The sequence below is a fragment of the Zalophus californianus genome, chromosome X, assembly GCF_009762305.2.
Source record: "Zalophus californianus isolate mZalCal1 chromosome X, mZalCal1.pri.v2, whole genome shotgun sequence".
Lineage (NCBI taxonomy): Eukaryota > Metazoa > Chordata > Mammalia > Carnivora > Otariidae > Zalophus > Zalophus californianus.
Window position 1 is genome coordinate 72,688,107 of NC_045612.1, and position 20,635 is coordinate 72,708,741.

Here is a 20,635-nt window from a genome sequence, read left to right on the forward strand (position 1 = left end):
GGAGTGACATCTCTAAAGTGATGAAAGAACAGTCTGTCAACCTGGAATTTTTTACCCAGTGAAGTTGTCTTTCAAAATTGAGCACTAAATAAAGACTTTTTCAGGCAAATAAAAGCTGAGAGATTTAATCAGCAGCAGACGTACACTATAAAAAAATATAAATGAAGCTCTTCAGGTAGAAGAAAAATTATTCCAGAAGCAAACTTTGATTTATAGAAAGGAATACAGGGTGCCATAAATCCTAAATATAGACCTTTGTCATTTAAAAAATCTCCTTAAAAGATAAATGACTGTTTAAAGTAAAAATAATAACAAAGCATTGTGTGGTTTATAGTACTTTTAAAAGTAAAACGTATATATGGCAACAATAGTACAAAGGATAGAAAAGGTAAAATAGAGGTATATGGTTCTCACACTGTGTGTAAAATAGTGCAATATTACTTTAAGGGAGGTTGTAATAAGGGCATCCTACAGTAACCACTAAAAACAAAGGTGTATAGCTAACAAGCCAATAGTGGAGATAAAGTGAAATCATTAAAAAAATTCAGTTACTCCAAAAGAAGGCAAGAATAGAGAGGGGGGAAAAAAACCTGAAGAGCAAACAGAACACATAGAATCCAAATACCAAAATGGTAGATTCAAACCCAAATATAACCATAATTACATTAAATGAAAATCATCTAAACATTCAAATTGAAAGCCATATATTGTCAGATTGGATTTAAAAAAAAGCACAAGCAAACTATTTATTGTCTATAAGAAACCTACTTAAAATATAAATATACAGATACTTTACAAGTGAAAGGCCAAATTCCAGTTCTGGCCAAAATAGAATAAGCCAACTATAGCCTATCTCTTCTGATAAACAACTAAAAATGATGGACAAAATTAAAAAATCAAGTACCTGAAGACTGAAAAGTAATCAAAGCAGGTAAATTGTGAAAGAGAGTTAAAACTTAGTGAAGGGGCCTGCAACAAGGTGGATGTTGTATATATTTTTTCTCTTGCACGTTTTTCTTGAGAGTGGATCCCAGTTGCAGAGCTCCACAGCAGCATAGTGACGGGATTGGTGAAAATTTGAATAAAAACCCCATATTACTAGGCAGAGTAACCATAATAGAGACTATTCTGAGCCAAAGAGGGGGATGTAATTCTGTTGAGTTTTGTTTTGTTTTTTCTAGCAGCTTTGCACAGTCATGGAGTGGTTTGGCAGTGATGGCTGTGTAAGCGACCAAATATCCAAGGGATACGCTGTCTTTCTGGCCAGAGGAACCACGAAAGGGGGCACCATGGCCTCAAGAGCGGGCTCGTGAAGGAAATTCTGTATAGAAGAGAGCTAGAGAAAATGATCTCCTAATTCTGTGAATGAACCCACATAAGTCCTGTGCTCATCCCTAAGCTGTACAGCTGCATGAAAGACACAAAAGATCATAACAAAGGGCATGAGGAATGAACTAAGATTTAAACTATCGCCCAGGGCAGCTGGGTGGCTCAGTCAGTTAAGCATCTCACTCTTGGTTTTGGCTCAGGTCATGATCTCAGGGTCATGAGATCAAGCCCTGCACCAGGCTCCATGCTCAGCGGGGAGTCTGCTTGAGATTCTCTCTCTCTCCCTCTCCTGCTCCTCCCCCTGCTCATGCACTCTCTCTGTCTCTAAAATAAATAAATAAATCTTAAAAAAGTAAACTACTACCCAATGGTCAAACACTTGAGTGGCACATGCACAGAGCAGAAATAAAACAGCAAACTAATAACCTGGAATTGAACTGAAATTAGAATCACCACCCACAGAAGGCAGGATTAAATTTGTGGTCTGACCCTAACTTGAGTATCTTCTAAAAAAATTCTCTAGAGGATTATAGTGTGACGCATGGTTTACATGACATAACCTTCACAATGTCCAGGATACAATCCAAAATTACTCAACATACACAGAACCAGGACCAGGAAAATGTGACCAATTCTCAAGGGAAAACCAATCAACAGATGCCATACCCTATATGATCTAGATGTTGGAATTATCAAAGACTTGAAAGCAGCTTGTGACAAATAGATCCTAAGAAGACGTCCAAATGATTTCTTGCTTCCTGGCAACCACAGCTTTATGTAATCCTCCCCACCTTGAGTGCAGGCAGGATCTGTGACTTGCAATAGACTATAACAAAGGTGATGGGATATCACACCCCTGATTAGATTACATTACATGATAAAGGTGATGAGGTATCACTTCAGAGATTATGTCATGTTATATAAGACTGTAATTTAGCAGACGACAAAGAGAGATGCTTTGCTGGCCTTGGAGAAGCAAGATGTTATAATGTAAGCTACCTATGGAGAGGGTCATGTGGGAGGGCTACAAGCTCCAGGGAACTGAATTCTGCCAACAATCATGTAAGCTAGGAAGAAGACCCCAAGCTCCAGATGAGAATTTAGCTTAGGTGACACTTTGATTACAGCCTTGTGAGACAGAGCAACTAGGCCATTCCCAGACTCCTGACCACCAAAGACTAAGAGATAACAAACGTGTGTTGTTTTAAACTGCTAAGCACATGGCAATTTGTTATGCAGCAATAGAAAATAAATACACAGCTATTAAAATTATCCTCCATGCAGTAAGGTAAACATGTTAAATGAATGCAAAGATAGTAATTTCAGCAGAAAAAATGAAACTATAAAAAAAATGTAAATTTTAGAAATATATACAAAATCTCAAATTATTTTAAAAATATGACTTGGGGGCACCTGGGTGGCTCAGTTGTTAAGCATCTGCCTTCGGCTCAGGTCATGACCCCAGGGTCCTGGGGTCGAGCCCCACATCAGGCTCCCTGCTCCACAGGAAGCCTGCTTCTCCCTCTCCCACTCCCCCTGCCTGTGTTCCCTCTCTCGCTGTGTCTCTCTCTGTCAAATAAATAAAATCTTAAAAAAAATAAAATAAAAATAAAAAATGACTTGGGCTCATAGTATAACATAAATGACATAACAAAGAGTAAAATTTAAGAGAGGTCAACAGAAATTATCAAGTAAGAGTAACAGAGGAAAAATATTGAAAAAAATATTAACAAATGCTCAGGTACTTGTGAAAGAACATCAAAAATTCTAACATTCTTGTCATTGGTATCCCAGGAGAAAGAAATGGGCATATAAAATATATTTGAAGAAATAATGATTAAAAACTCAAATTTGGCAAAAGCCATGCTTATAAGATTCAAGAGGTTCAGGTAACCCCAAACATAATAAACTCAAAACTATGCCTAGGTACATCATAACTGAAGTGCTGAAAACCAAAGATCTTTTTAATATTGAAATCAGTTTTGTTAAATTAAACACTGTATATAAGAGAACAAAGATTCAAAGAACCATGGATTTCTCGAACAAAACAGAAAAACCATGGGGGTCAGAAAAACAGTAGAAAAACAAATTTAAAGTGCTAAGCAAATAGAACTATAAACCAAGACTTCTAATAGTGAAATAATCTTCAGAAATAAAGGTGAAATAAAAGACATTTTCAGATGAAGGAAAACTGAGAATTCACTGCCAGCTGATCTTCTCTAAAGGAAATTCTTCTAGGGAAAATGAGATTGCAGGAAAATGACAGAAGAGTGACAGAAATAGTGTATATCTGGTAAATATTAAAAATTATACTCAAGTTCTGTAAAAATCTGTATGACTCTTAGAAGCAAAACTCATGATGTGGTATGTGGAATTTTCAATGTATGTAGGTGTAAATCACATATCAATGATATAAATGGAGTAGGGTAAACAGATCCATACAATTGTAAGGTGTCTGTATTTTGCCTGATGTATTACAATGTTAACTCAAAGTAGAAATGCAGGGTACCTGGGTGGCTCAGCTGGTTAAACGTCTGCTTCAGCTCAGGTCATGATCCTAGGATCCCTAGGGTGCTGGGATCGAGTCCCGCATCAGACTCCTTGGTCAGTGGGGAGCCTACTTCTCCCTCTGCCTGCTGCCTGCTTCTCCCTCTGCCTGCCACTCCCTCTGCTTGTGCTCTGACAAATAAATAAATTTTTTTAAAAAAGTAGACAATGCAATATTATGTGACTTGTCATCCATAGAGCAAGTACCAACACACAAATATGAGATATGGCAAAACACCAATAAATAAAAATGGGCTATGAAAACACTAGTATTCCAAAGAAAGCAAGAATGGAAAACAAAAGAATAAGAGGACAATCAGAAAACACATAATAAAATGGTAGTATATAATCCAGCCATACCAATAATTACACTGAATGTAAATTGTCAAAATATACCTAAGACAGAGATTGTCACATTGGTTTAAAAGAACCCTACATGTTGTCTACAAGAAACCCACTTTAAATATAAAGACATAATTCAAATAAAGCTGAAGTAGCTATATTAAAAAAGGACAAAGTAGACTTCAGAACAAGGAATATTACCAGGGATAAATAGGGACATTACACAGGGATAAAAGGATCAATTCACAAAAAAGTCATAATAATCCTGAATATGCATGCTGTTAGCAAGAGTTTCAGGGTACATGAAGCAAAAAGTGATAAAACTGAAAAGGAGAAATAGGAAAATCGATAACTATAGTTGGGGAATTTAACACTCTTTCCTTGGCAATCGATAAAACAAGTAGACAGAAAATCGGTTAGGATATAGAAAAGCACAACTCTATTAACAAACTCTACCTGACATTTATAGAACACTCCACTCAGCAAGAGCAAAATACACAGTCTTTACAAGTACACAAGGAATATTCACCAAGTTAGACCATATTCTGGTTCATAAAACAAACCACAAAAAGGTTTTTAAATTGCTGTTAAAAAAAAAAAACCCACATAGGATTGGGACCTAGAAAGCTTCACAGTCAGCTGATCATGCTGTGCTGGAAATCGCAGGTCAGTATGGATGAAGTTCTATAGTGAGGGGTATGCAGTCAAAATGAAGGTGACAGGAGATCACATTTGAAGAAAGGGTGACCACTCGGACTTGATTTCCTTTAAATTAAAATACTTTTTTTCTCATGTTCATATAAATGTGTATCAAAGACATGAACAAGCATTCTCCTTACAGTTGAGGATTTTTCATTTTTAACGCTTTTTGCTTAATAGTAAATATTTGCTTGCCTAAATGGCTCCCAAATTGTGGGGAAGTCTCTACACATTTTTTCTTTTTATTTAAATTCCAGTTAGTTAACATACAGCATAATATTAGTTTCAGGTGTACAACAGAGTGACTCAACACTTACATACAACACCCAGTGCTCATCAAGACAAGTGCCTCCTTAATATCCATCACCTATTTAACCAATTCCCCTTCACCTGCCCTCTGTAACCATCAGGTTTTTTTTTTTTTTTTCTCTGTAGTTAAGAGTATGTTTCTTGGTTTGGCTCTTTTTTTCCCTATGATCATTTGTTTTGTTTCTTAAATTCCACAGATGAATGAAATTATATGGTATTTGTCTTTCTCTAACTGACTTATTTCACTTAGCATAATACTTTCTAGCTCCATCAACATCATTGTAAATGACAAGATTTCATTCTTTTCTGTGGCTGAGTAAATAGTCCATTGCATATATATATAACACACCTTTATCCATAACTCTATGCCCATCAGTTTGACAATTTAGACAAAATGGACCAATTCCTAAAGAACAAAAACAAACAAAACCCCCAGAAACAATTAAAGCTCAATAAAGAAGAAATATATTACCCAAATAGTCACACATCTATTAAAAATTTTTTCACCGGGGTGGCTCAGTCATGAGCATCTGTCTTTGGCTCAGGTCATGATCCCAGGATCCTGGGATTGAGCCCACATCAGGCTCCCTATAGGGAGCCTGCTCCAACCCCACTCGGGCTCTCTCTCCCTATCTCTCTCTCATTCAAATAAATAAAGTCTTAAAAAAATTTTTGTTACTGTTGTTTAAAACCTTTTAACAAGAAAAACTCCAAGCCCAGATGGCTTCATTGGTGAATTCTTTTTTTTTTTTAATATTTTATTTATTTGACAGAGAGAGCACAAGCAGAAGGAGAGAGAGGGAGAAGTAGGCTCCCTGCTGAGCAAGGAGCCGATGTGGGACTCGATCCTAGGACCCTGGGATCAAAACCCGGGCCGAAGGCAGCCGCTTGACCAACTGAGCCACCCAGGTGTCCCTTCATTGGTGAATTCTAACAAACATTTTTTTTAAAGATTTTATTTCTTTATTTGACAGAGAGAGACACAGTGTGAGAGGGAAAAGAAGCAGGGGGAGTGGGAGAGGGAGAAGCAGGCTTCCTGCCAAGCAGGGAGCCCGATGTGGGGCTCGATCCCAGGACCTGGGGTCATGACCTGAGCCGAAGGCAGATGCTTAACGACTGAGCCACCCTGGCACCCCAAATTCTAACAAACATTTAAAGAAGAAATCATACCAATCTCACACAAATATCCAGGAAATAAAAGGGAAAATGACCCAGCTTATTTTATGAGGCTAGTATTATCTTGAGACCAAAGCCAAATAAAACATTTTAAGAAAGTAAGCTATAGACCGATATCACCTATGAACATAGATGCAAAAACTTCAATAAAATATTCAAAAATTAATCAATGTAATTCACCATAGAAACAGGATAAAGAAGGAGAAGCAGATGATCCTCCATAGGTACAAAAAAAAAAAAGCATTTGATGAATTTCAGCATCTGTTCTTGATAAAAACTTAAGCAAACTGGTGTTAAAAGGAGACAGCAGGCCCCAGTGGAGTCACTTATGCTAAACCCCACCAAGACTTAATACCTAACCTAATTGCAGCTTCAGCTTCTCCCAGATATATGACCTTTGACCATCCAACCTGGAATTTCCTGGTCAGCACTAAGAGGTAGTCCACTGATTGGATTCTCCTTAGGGAGGGTGACCTTGTCTAAGACAATGCATTCTTTGCTAATAGTTTCTTTTCTTTTATTCCCTCTCTGCCTTTAAAAAACTTTCCTTTTCTGCAACTTGATGGAGCTCCTTTATATTTGCTAGATGTGATGCTGTCCAATCAATGAATTGTTGAATGGAGCCAATTTGATCTTTAAATTTACTCAGTTGAATTTTTATTTACCAATAAGAAAAAAAATTCTTCAATCTGATAAAGAGCATCTACTAAAAATCTAGAGCTAACAAGATAAACTTTTAAAAGATTTATTTATTTGTTTTAGAGAGAAAGAATGAACGGGAGGGGCAGAGGGAGAGGAAGAGAGAATCTCAAACAGATTCTGTGCTGAGTGTGGAGCCTGATGCAGGGCTTGATCTCACAACCCTGAGATCACAACCTGTGCTGAAACCAAGAGTTGGATGCCTAGACTGCACCACCCAGGTGCCCCAAGAGCTAACAAGATACTTAATGGTGAGAGATTTAAATCTCTCCTAAGATCAAGAAAAAAACAAGGATGTACATTCTTATCACTCCTATTCAACAACTACAGCAGTGCTTAGGGGAAATTTATGGCATTAAATGCTTACATTAGAAAACACAAAAGGTCTTAATTGAATAGTCTAAGCATCCAACTTAATAAAACTAGACCAAAAAATAGCAAATGAAGTTCAAAGTAAGCAAAATGAAATAATAAGAACAGAAATCAATAAAATTTTTAAAATTTTAGTTGACACACAATATTAACGTTACTTTCAAGTGTGTACAACATAGTGATTTCACAAGTCTATACATCATGCTATGCTCACCAAAAGAATAGCTACTATCTGTCACCCTACAACACTATTACAATGCCATTGACTATTTTCCCTATGCTCTACCTTTTATCCCCATGACTTATTTATTCCATAACTTGAAGCCTGTATCTCCCACTCCCCTTCAACCATTTTCCCCTGTTCTGGTCTCCTCTCCTCTGGCAACCATCAAATTGTTTTCTGTATTTATGGGTCTATTTTGCTTCTTTATTTGTTTTGTTTTTTACATTCCACATATAAGTGAAAGCATATAGCATTTGTCTTTATCTGACTTATTTCACTTAGCACAGTATCCTCTAGGTCCATTCACGTTGTTGCAAATGGCAAGATCTCATTCATTTTTATGGTTGAATAATATTCCATTGTATACATATATCACATCTTTTTTTCCACTTATTATATTTGGACCTTTAAGAAACATATACCATCAGAGGTGCTGGGGTGGCTCAGTTGGTTGAGCATCCGACTCTTGGTTTCAACTCAGGTTATGATCTCATGGGTTGTGGGATCGAGCCCCATGTCAATCTCAGTGGTTGGTGGGGATCTGCTTGAGATTCTCTCCCTCTGCCCCTCTCCCCACTCACATGCTCTCTTTCTCTCTAAAATAAAAATAAATCTTTTTTTTTAAAAAAGAAACATATACCATCAGATATACCATTATTCTAGTGGAAACATCTATTCTAGTTTTGGGGAAGCATACGTGTCACAAACTACCTTGCTTCTAGTCTCCAAGACTTTACTAAGAGTTTATCAAAAAGTGGGCTCTGTGGGTTGCCTGTGTGGCTCAGTCAGTTAAGTGTCTGCCTTCGGCTCAGGTCATGATCCCAGAGTCCTGGGATTGAGCCCCACATCGTGCTCCCTGCTCCACCGGGGGGCCTGCTTCTCCCTCTCTCTGCCACCCCCCCTGCTTGTTCTCTCTCTCCCTCTGTCAAATAAATAAATAAAATCTTTTAAAAAAAGTAGGCTCTGATCTATGGTATCCTGAGCCTTCAGGTTTTGAATGTTTTGATTACTGTAGAACAATTTCAAGGGGATGAACTTAATTCCCAGCTGTTTTCCTTCTGGAATGGGCTAATTGTTTTGAAGTTACACCATCCACTGCAAGAATATTCAATTTCTTAAGCTTTGTGATCTATTCAGTCTTTAGAAAACGTGGTAAAAAAGTAATTTTCTGTGCAATAAGGATGAACTTATCAGAACATACCAAATATTAATTATAACAAAAAGCAGTATACATAATGTCTATGTCCAATGTTCACTTTAATGACTACTTCATAAGCTAGTAACTACTCTTAACTATGGAGACTATTTCTGGATCAATACAACCCAAGCATAGCTGCAGTCAACTCCTTAACACAACTCTTGGTATCTGACATTGATTAAAAAATAAAAAAGGGTAAGTGAACAAATATATACTCATATATGATGTTTTCAAGAAGCTACTCTTTGTGGAAGTATCTAAGAAAAGGGACTTTCAGTAAGCTATTGAGGGGAACTGGGAGGTTTATGGCTATGGCTTTGGAAAGCACCCCAGGCAGTAGTAGGAAGGCATCTGTAAGAGTAGATTGTACAGCATCAAAGGATAACTATCTAAAAGAGGTGGGCATTTTCTCAATTAACTTAAATTCTGAGACTTTTAGTGGTTGAGGAATAGAAATAAGACCCAAAGAAAAGAACCATCTTCACAATGGCTTAAAAAGGTGACTATGCCATTCGGCTTATGAAGCTAAACATTCCAAGTCTTTGGTGGTGTGATATGGACAAGAAAAGTATTAATAAACCAACCACCTAACACCATTAAAACTCAAAAACACTTATCTTTTTGAAGTTTTTATTTAAATTCCATTAGTTAACATATGGTATAATACTAGTTTCAGGTGTACAGTACAGTGCTTCAATACTCATATACAACACTCAATGCACATCACAAGTGCACTACTTAATCCCCATCACCTATTTAACCCATCACCCCCACCCCTCTCCCCTCCTTGTAACCATCAGTTTTCTTCTCTATAGTTAAGAGTCTGTCTCTTGGTTTTCCTCTCTTTTATTCCCCCTATGTTCACTGTTTTATTCTTAAATTCCACATGAGTGACATCATAGGGTATTTGTCATTCTCTGACTTATGTTGCTTAGCATAATACTCTCTAGCTCCAACCATGTCATTGCAAATGGCAAGATCTCTTTCTTTTTATGGATGAGTAATATTCCATGGTATATGTAGGTGTGTGTATATGTGTGTGTGTGTGCGTGTGTATAAAACTGCTAGAACTGATAAACATTCAGTAAAGCAGCAGGTTACAAAATCAACATACAGAAATCTATTGCGTTTCAATACACCAATAATGAAGCAGCAAAAAGAGAAATCAAGGAATTAATGCCATTTACAATTGCACCAAAACCCATAAATACCTAGGACTAAACCTAACCAAAGAGGTGAAAGACCTATACTCTGAAAACCATAGAACACTGATGAAAGAAATTGAAGATGACACAAAGAAATGGAAAAACATTCTGTGCTTATTGACTAGAACAAATATTGTTAAAATGTCTGTATTACCAAAAGCAATCTACACATTTAATGCAATTCCTATCAAAATACCAACAGCATTTTTCACAGAGCTAGAACAATCATAAAATTTGTATGGAATTTTTTTCATTTAAAAATTATTTTTTAAATATTTTATTTATTTATTTGACAGACACAGCGAGAGAGGGAACACAAGCAGGGGGAGTGAGAGAGGGAGAAGCAGACTCCCTGCTGAGCAGGGAGCCCAATGTGGGGCTCGATCCCAGGACCCCGGGATCATGACTTGAGCCGAAGGCAGACACTTAAGGACTGAGCCACCCAGGTGCCCTCATTTAAAAATTATTGAGAACACATAAAATGAGGCAACATTTCTTTTGTCTTGTCTTCCTCTGTGGGGTCTGTTGGTGGTTCCTCCGTTGTTGCACTGTTGTTCTCTGAGCCAGTATTACTATCACTGGTCCTTTCCTCAGCCATACTGTTCACCCCCTCCTGCCTGCTCTACTTGTCCTCAAGAGTAGACGTGCCTTCTTCACCATTTTGTTGGCTTTCTGTCGCTTCCTCAGGGTGTGTCTCCTCTGTCTCTAATGGGATGCTCTCATTGTCTTTCTTCTCCTTGGCCTTACTAGCAGCTTGCTTTTCCTCAAGGACCATGCAGCTCTGACTGCATTCAGGTTACTGTGCTGCCTATTTCTCCCTTTCCTCCTGTCTTTTGCGAACTTGCTCCTCTGCCTGTGCAATTTGGGTGGCAATTTTTTTTTTCCATATCCACTTCTACTTCCACACCACATAAACTTTTAAGTTCATTGTTAAATGAATCTGTGCTTTTCATGAATTTCCTCTTCTTTTCCTGGTGGTGTTCTTCTTTTTGAAGAGGTTCTGCTTATAGTTTATATTGATGAACCATTAAGGATTGGACCTGTCCTTTGAGGATCTGCATTCTAGCTGTTGTGACAACTGACAACATCCGGCACCACACTCTAAGGATTTCAATGATGAGGTGGTGGTTTCTCTGAAAAAGGATGGTGACAAGTCTGTCTCTGGAGACTTTCTTGCTCTAGAGCAGCTTCTGCATGACTTCTTGCATTTATCTAAGCAAGGTATGTAGGGGAATTATGATAGGCCTTCATAGATTAATTGTACACTATCTTTTCTGCTTCCTATTTATTTAAATATTGTTTTTCTTCATCAGTGAGATCTTGCCACATGCTATCAATAATCTTGCCAATCTTCCAGAAGTTTAGGTCAGGATTGGAAGCTTTTACTTAGTCCCAGACCTTTCTGCTGTACCTCATGTAGGGCATTAATGGCTTATCTGGTGGCTTTGGGCGTTTTAGAATCATAATAACAGAGGATGCCATGACCAGGCTGTTGGTGCCTGGGTTACCTCCCAACCTGTAGTTGTAAGCAAGATAACTGTATGGATTGTATCCCACAGACCCTGGTGTGCTGAGCATTTGTGTTGCAGGAGCTGGATTGGGAGGTGGGGCATAAGATGGTCTTTTTGACATTTTGGAAGATTAAGTTCTCAGTTCCTTAAGAATGAATCTGAGACACCTTGGGCAGAAAAAGTGTCCACAGCTCTGGCCTTATTTCCCCAACATCTTTATCCATTCATCTATCCAAGGACACTTGAGTTGTTTCATATCCTATTATAAGTAACACTGCAATAAATAGATGGGTATATACATCTTTTTGAATTAGTACTTTCATTTTCTTTGGGCAAATACCTAGTAATGGAATTACTGGATTATATGGCAATTTTATTTTTAATTTTTTGAAGAAACTCCATACTGGTTTTCTCAGTGGCTGCACCAATTTGCATTTCTACCATCAATGCATGAGGGTTCCTTTTTCTCCACATCCTTGCCAAAACTTGTTATTTCTTGTCTTTTTGATACTAGCCATTTTGACAGGTGTGAGGTGATACCTTGTTGTGATTTTGATTTGCATTTCCCTGATGATTAGTGATGCTGAACATCTTTTCTTGTGTGTTTGCCAGCTCCACGACTTCTTTAGAAAAAATATCTAATTCAGGGCACCTGGGTGGCTCAGTCATTAAGCGTCTGCCTTCGGCTGAGGTCATGATCCCAGAGTCCTGGGATCGAGTCCCACATCGGGCTCCCTCCTTGGCGGGAAGCCTGCTCTCCCTCTCCCACTCCCGCTGCCTGTGTTCCTGCTCTTGCTATCTCTCTGTCAAATAAATAAAATCTTAAAAAAAAAAAGAAAAATATCCATTCAGGTCCTCTGCCCATTTTTTAATCAGATTATTTGCGGGGTTTTTTTTTTTGGTGTTGAGTTATATAAGCTCTTTATATACTTTGGATATTAATGCCTTATCATTTGCAGATATCTTTTTCCAACAATAGGTTTCCTTTTCACTTTGTTGATTGCTTCCTTTGCTGTGCAAAACCTTTTTATTTTGATGTAGTCCCAACAGTTTATTTTTGCTTTGGTTTCCCCTGCTTGAGAATACATGTCTAGAAAATTGTTGCTAGGGCTGATGTCAAAGAAGTTTTTGCCTCTGTTTTCTTCTAGAAGTTTTACAGTTTCAGGTCTCACATTTAGGTCCTTAATCCATTTTAAGTTTCATTTTTTTGAATGTAGCTGTCCAGTTTTCCCAGCACCATTTATTGAAGAGACTGTCTTTTTCCCATTGGTTATTCTTGCCTCCTTTGTTGTAGAGTAATCGACCATATAAGCATGGGTTTATTTCTGAGCTCTCAATTCTGTTCCATTGAGAAATCAGTGATTTAAAAAAAAAAGATTTATTTTATTTTATTTTTTGAGAGAGAGAAAGAGAACAAGTGGGAAGGGCAGAGGGACAGGGAGAATCTCAAGCAGACTCTGCACTGAGCACAGAGCAGACTCGATAACATGACCCTGAGATCACGACCTGAGCTGAAACCAAGAGTAGGATGCTTAAAGGCCTGTGCCACCCAGGTGCCCCAGTGGTTTTTTTAATTCAGAAAAGTTGATGAAATAAAAAGTTGGCTCTTCGAAAGGATGAATATAATTGATAAACCTCTGGCTATACAAACCAAGGGAAAAAAAGGAAGAAACAAATTGCCAATATGAAAAATGAAAGTGGGACTAACACAACAACCCTGCAGACATTAAAAAGACAGAAAGGGGAAACATGAACAACTCTATGCCCATAAATTTGACACGGAGTTGGATTAGACCAATTCTCTGAAAGATTCAAAATAACAAAAGCCATTCAAGAAGAAATAGGTAACTTGAACAGTTCTATATCTACTAAATTTAATTTATAGTTATAAACCTTCCAACAAAACAGCAGGTTGGCATGGTTTTACTGGAAAATTCTATTAAATATTTAAAGAAGAATTAAAGTATAATAATCTCAACCAATTTAAGTGAACAATTTGATGAAGTTTGACATATATGACTATCTTCCCAGAATAAAAGCAGAAAATTTATATATGGGAATTAATACATGTTCAGTAGCACTACCTTACATAAAGCAATAAAGTGGGTATGTTAAGTGTCATAAATATTTTTCATTATGGTCCACTGATCAAAAGTCACAAAACGTAGACCATTTCTTTCACTAAAGCACTCGCAACACTGGGCAATTTCCCTTTCCAACATTATACACACACATTTTGAGCATCTATCAAGTACACAGGACTTAGCTAACGTTCTTGCCTCCAAATAACTAACAGTATAGTTACAAAAGTAAAACTTGGTAGTGTCAAATGAGGCCCGGGAGAGGTATGGTTTAAGGGTTTGAAGACTGGATAGGATTTAAAAAGCAAGAAGATAATGCTAACTACTTCCATTCAAATCTTAACAGCCATTTCATAGTAGTAAGACAATATGCTTGCTATCCCCCAAACCTCAAGAGCTCATTCTTACAGTCTTGTCTTGGTAAATGACACTGCCTCTGTCTGGAAATGCCTTTCATCCTCTTTTTCACCAAGTCATATCCCTTCAAGCTTTGAAAATGTTCAAGACTCTTCTCCTTCAGGGTTGATTCACTAATTAATTCATTTGCTCATTGAGAAATATTTATCAAGCACCTAATACATCTAGGTACTGTGGATACAGCAGCTAACAACAAGATCCCCTCTCAAAGAACTATGTCATTTTAAGGGGAGAACATGCAATAAACAAATAAATGAAAAAAAATGTAAAGTAGTAGATAAATGATATGAAGAAAAATAAAGCAAGAAAGGACATTAAACAAGGATAGTGTGCAGGAGATTTTTGTGTGCTGTAAAAGGTGGTCTGGAAGGACATTTGTGATTTGAGAAAAGACCCAAAAGAAGTGAGGAAGAAAACCATACGGTGCCTATCTGTGGAGGTGGAGAAAGATATTCCACACAGAGGGATCAGAAAGTACAGAGCCTCCAAGGCATACTTGGCATGTTTGGTACTAAGAGTAAGGGGTGGTGTCGTAGAAAATGTGGTCAAAAAGTAGCATTATGTAAACCATATTGAGGACTGTTTACATAAGAAGCCAGTGGGAGCAGAAGAGCAACATGATTTGATTATGTTTTAAAAGGACCATATGGCTGTTGTGTAGAGATTAGAATAAAATAAGATGCAAGGGTGGAAGCAGAAAGATCAGTTATGAGGGTACTGAAATAATGTAGTTCAGAGATAAAAGTGGTTTATATTAGGATGGTAGTACTACTGGAGAGGATGAGGAGCAGCGTGGATATATTTAAAATTCAGAGCTGATAGAATTGCTAAGGGATTTGCTGTGGGGTGTGAGAGGAAAAAGGAGACCTAGGGTATAAATGCTGGGGGAATGTCCTTTTGTAGGCAAGAGATGATGGAATGTAGTGCATAAGTGTATGGGTTGACTTTAGATAAAAGCGTGTACATTAACAGGAGAGAAGATAGAGAAAACAGGCACAGATGCAAGTAGGTGAGTAGGTGTGGGAGGAAGAACTTTTGGAGGTTCACAACTGATTGTTTTATTTTTTCTCAGTTAAAGGAGAAATGTGGAACCGAGAGTAAAGAGGAAAGATGTGAAGATTTAATGAGAGAAAAGAGGCCAGGAAATAGTCACCCAAGGAGATATCCTGACCAAACTGACCCAGATCCAGTTACTCACTTTACCAAATCCTAGCACCTCCACATCAATTTCCACCCAGCAGGATTCATTTTTACTTGGTAGATGTTCAACTATGCTATTTGCTCTGATTGCTTTAATAAATCCTCATCCAATGGGGGTACTCTATGGTTTACTAGAAAGAGAATAATAGGGACAAACTATCCACTCCATTGTGAGGAGAAACCTCACAACTCTTAAATCTGGGCTCTTCTCTCCATTTCCACTGTCACCTCCCTAGTTTAGGCCTTCATCATTTCTCACTTGGGCTTTTGCAGCACCAGCCTCCTAACTTATCTCTTGACCTTTCCCCTCACCTCTCTCCAATCCATCGTCCACACCACTGCTGATATATAAAATTTATTCAACTTCCCTGCTTAAACCCTTATTATCCCTCTCCTTTTTCTCTTTAACGACTTGCAAAATTTTCCAGTTGAATCTATCACTCCATCTCCTTCTCTTGCCTCACATCTTATACCCTAGCCATGCCAAATTACATTTGATCCCTGAATACATCAAATCCTTCAATTCCCCTGTGCCCCTGTACATCCTGTTTCCTCTACCTGAAATGCGCATCTGCCCTTTCTCAACAAGGTATTTTTACTAATCATTAGAGACATAACTCAAAGGTCAACTTCTCAGTGGCACCACACGCAGAGGTGATCTCTTTTCTGTGCTTACATGCCTCCCCCATAGCACTCATCTCACTATATCAAAAGTATTTCTGTATCTAACTCCCCCACTAGATATATTATTCATCTTTTATCACAAGCACTTAACACAGTGCCTGGCACATAGTACATCAACAAATATTTATTGAAAAAAACATATTTATTGAATGAGTTGATTGTACAATTGAGATTAGAAACAGCAATAAAACAAAACTATAAGTTGACAGATGAAATACAAATAAAAATTCTTTAACATACCCAAACAAGATATATTTCTATAAAATGTCTTAGGAATAGGAAAAAAAAAAAAAAGAAAATCTCAGCAATCTTAAAGAAGCAGATTTTACTTTTGACAAAGATGACAAAATGAGACCTGACAGAATAATGCATAGCACAGTAAATACTCCTCTTTTTTTCACCAAGTATGCCCAACAACAGATGGAGTAAGTTTTTATTCTGAAGTGTTTTTAAGGCAGATATTAACTCTAGAAAACAAGTTATCTATAGACTTCTCAGAATAGTAGGAATTTCTCAGAGAGGTTTTATATATTATGCACAATAAAGAACAAATGTTGTCATATGTGTGGCCCTGCAGTTTACAAAGCACTTTCACATGTATCACCTCATTTAATTCTCACAACAATCCTGTCAGGTAGGTTTTATTGTCCTCCTTTTACAGAGGAAGAAACTGTGGTTCAGAGAATCCCTAATCCAACACCACATAGTAAAAGAGTTAAAGGTAGAGCTAGGATTCTAACCCACGTCTGTCTGTCTGTAAATCTATTATTCACTATATAGGCTGAGTTGATATTCATGGCTTTCCAACAAGTACAGCAAAGTGAAGCCAATGAATTGTTGATGTGTTTTTTTGTACTTTCTTTTTTCCCTCTTGATTCTTCTTAGTATTTTCTACTGACCTAGAAAACCTCAGAATATGACCTTATTTGGAGATAGAATCTTTACAGAAGTAATTACATTAAAGTGAGGTCACTAGGGTGGGCCCCAATCCAATATGACTGGTACTCTTATAAAGAGGAATAAATTTGGACAAAGAGATACACATAGAAGGGAGACAGTGTGAAGAGACATAGGAAAAAGATGACCATCTACAAGCCATGAGAGACACCTGGAATAGATCCTTCACTGATGGTCCCCAGAAGGAGTCAACCTTGCCAATACCTTGATTTCTGACTTCTGGCATCCCCAAACTAGGAGACAATAAACTTCTGTTGTTTAAGCCACCCAGTCTGTAGTACTTTGTTATGGCAGTCCTAGCAAACTCATACTGGTAAGCCTAGTAATTTTTGATTAAATGCCAGACATTGCATATTAAACGTTGGAGGAGCTCTGAATGATATTATCTTCCTTCAGAGATTTACTTTTGTTCCTGCCAGGTGATGAAGGACAGATCACCTTAATCCTGCCTGAGATTGAGCTGATTCAAAGCTGTGTTTTACTCTTTGTGAGGAATGGCATTTTTATAGTTTATCCTTTCTCCTGGAGTTTAGCCCTTTGGGGATCCCAAATGAAAACCTGAAGTAATTACCAGTGTCCCTCCTCTTTGGCAGGCTCTAAACTCCAATTTCTGACTCTCCAGCATTGTGAAACTTGCTGAAAGCTCTGCTTAGCTACTCAGATTTGTATCTGCCACTTTCTGCTTAATTTCTCAACTTCTTTGCCCTGTACCACTTAGAAATCAGCAAATGACACAAGGGAAAGGTAGTGTAAAATATTGGACTAAATTTATTGCAGTTTCTTTTTCTAGCATCTTAGACCCTCAAGTCCTGATTATCATGATAGCCCTGAACTCCAATTTTTGTCTCTACAGCTCTGTGAGATGCTAAAACCTCCGCTCAGGCTTTTTGTCCCTTAATTACTACTTTCAGATTGCCTTTTCAGTCCCTCTACCTATACCACTTATATTGGCAAATGCCTTGAAAGGAAACATCACTCAGAATGCTGTGCTCACCTCAATATATCTCTCCTCTCTGGGATTTAGACCGCTAGTTGCTTTGGTAGCTTTCTGATGTTTTCAAACAAGTGTTTTATAATTTTATCCAACTTTTCTAGTTCTTTCTGAGGTATATTTGGTCTGACACAATTTAGTCTCTCAAAACCAGAAGCACAAGTCCCCATATCCATGGTTTCTATTTCCATTGATATGCCTGTCCTTGGTTCATCCATTCATTCATTCCAACATGTATTAAGTACATGGTAGGTGTCAATAACTCTGCAAGACTCTGGGAAAACAAAAAGTCCTATCTTTAGGAAACTCACAGTAAAATCAGTGGGGGTGAGACTACAAACATAAATAGTGAAAATACAATGCTGAAGTATTTAAAACTAGAGGTGTATAGAATATACTATAAAGAAGAAATGAAAGTATCTTCTTCTGGTGCAGGAATCAAAAAGTTATCACTGAATAGAAGATATTTGAGGTAGGTCAAGAACATGCCAGGTGAATAAGGAGTGGGAGCGAGAGAACAAAGGCACTTCAAGAGGAGATAACATTATATGAATAAAGGTATGGCAATAAGCATGGGAAATTACAGTTAATTTGGTATTATTGGAACTAGATGAGTGATAGGGTGTAGTGGAACATAAAGGAGGAAATGCAGACAGAGTTATGATTGTGGAGGGCTCTGTCTCTGCCCTAAGTTATTATTTAGATAGTTTATGGATAATGACATTCCCAGAGGTAGAAATCTACCACATGTTCAGTCAGATTCATGGAGAATTCAACAACAGAAATTTAAGACTTCTCCAGTCAATGGCTTATAAATTCAAAGGCAGTATTATCATGCTTAAGCAATGTAGTAGGATTACTAAGCAATAAAGTCAAGTCTTTGAGTCACCTGAGTAGTTTATAAGGAAAAAAAATCCAAAACACTATAGTAAATATTATGTGGCCAAGAATTGAAATGATTCGAGTTTTATTTCCTAAGCATATAAGCTCAGTTACCTATTTGAAAGTTCAACAAGCAACAACAAGAGTTCTAATTTTTCGGAGGCTATTTGTCAACATTTGCCCTTAATGACATTGCCATCAAACAGCAATCTATTAAATGACTACTTACTTATGAGGCTGAATACCCAGTAAGTCTGATAAGAGTTTTCCCTTGGATTTAAAAATCTAAGATGCCAGACAACACAGATAACTATCCCACAAAGATATAAAGACAGCAGTATAAAAACACTGAACATCTAAATAAACTGACAAGAAGAAGTGTTTACATGATCTATGCCTCAGGGCGCTGTCACTTCTGTGACACTCAGGTCAACAGAGTTTAATGAAGAAGATGTGATTTCTAGCTTTCGCAGGGCAACAGCAGAGAAAGGGTTTGGCAAACAAAGGAGAGGGTATTTTTCCAGAACATGGTATAATGTGGAAAGTCTAAGCAAGAGGATCCTGCACAAAGAAGAAGCCGGATTATGTTTCTCTAAGAAAAGCAAAGTCATGGATTGAGCTAAGGGAAGAGATGAGGTAAGAGAAGTGGGCCATGAAAGCACAGAGAGGGCTCATCCTCATTTCAGGCCCAAGGGCTCAATCTATATTTTTGCTGGCAAGTTACAATTGTAACTTAACATAAAGCATACCCAACCACTACTAATCAATCTTTTACACCCCACCCAAAAGGCCTCAACAACACGTTACAAACATTTAAAGAAATCACATCTAGCAATTAATTCACTAGTGAAACATCATTGAGAAAGCATAGTACCTAGCCACTGCATACCACCATTTCATGATAGCAAGAAGGAAAATACTAGATCTTGTGCCATTTCAATTAGATTTCTGATATCAGAATCTAAATACCCAAGTTAGAATTTGGCCATAATATCAGTGCTGGCCCTCAAAAACAATCTAAAACATTCAAAGGTTAGAGTTAGCAAGACCATAGTTCCAAACATCTCCAAAAGACTAACAACAATTTGGATTCCTGTTCTTGCCAGGGGAGGAAGAGGGGAGCTAAAAATATAGGTGGAAGAAAGCAGGAAAGGTTGAATCCCTGAAGAAAACTCACATCCTTAAGATTACATAATACTGCTCCAAAGTAACTGAACTGCAGCAGAAAAATTTCAAACACATTCCAACATGCCTCTAATTAAGAGAGTTTTGGGAGGTTCCAGAATTATAGCTATCAAACGTGAAACCTAAAGAATTTACGAAGATTAAAAAGATTACCAACTTTAACTCAGGAAAAAGCACACTGGAAAAAACAGGTTAGTTGGAATATACTCATAATAATGTTAATTTGTTGACCTTTATACAATTGCTATATCATTTCAGATACAATTGTTAGTGATAAACACCTGGATTACAATAGGGTAGACCCTGTACAGAATATAAAATTAGATATGATTCCTGTTCAGAGAGTTCAAATTAAGTGTCTGATAAACTTCGTATTTCACCAGAGAAGTATGCAAATATACTATAAACATAAACTTATTTTAAAATACAGCAAGAAATACAGGTAGGACATATGATAATGTGAAATGTCTAACAAGCAAGAATTTTTGTAGCATGTAGAAGCAAGCTGAGTACTCACATGAGGTATGTATTTTGAAATGTTTATGGATGGTTAACCAGAAAGGCTAATTTAACACCTACACATCAATTGCACGGAGACAGGGCTGTGAAATATTTGCATTTACTACTC

General features: G+C 37.5%; 1 protein-coding gene and 1 pseudogene across 2 annotated transcripts in view; both read right to left on the bottom strand.

The window, feature by feature from the left end:
- EDA (ectodysplasin A) overlaps window positions 1–20,635 on the bottom strand; it is a 413,327-nt gene that overhangs the window by 303,086 nt on the left and 89,606 nt on the right. The window lies entirely within an intron of this gene.
- LOC113931168 lies at window positions 10,563–11,731 on the bottom strand (annotated as a pseudogene).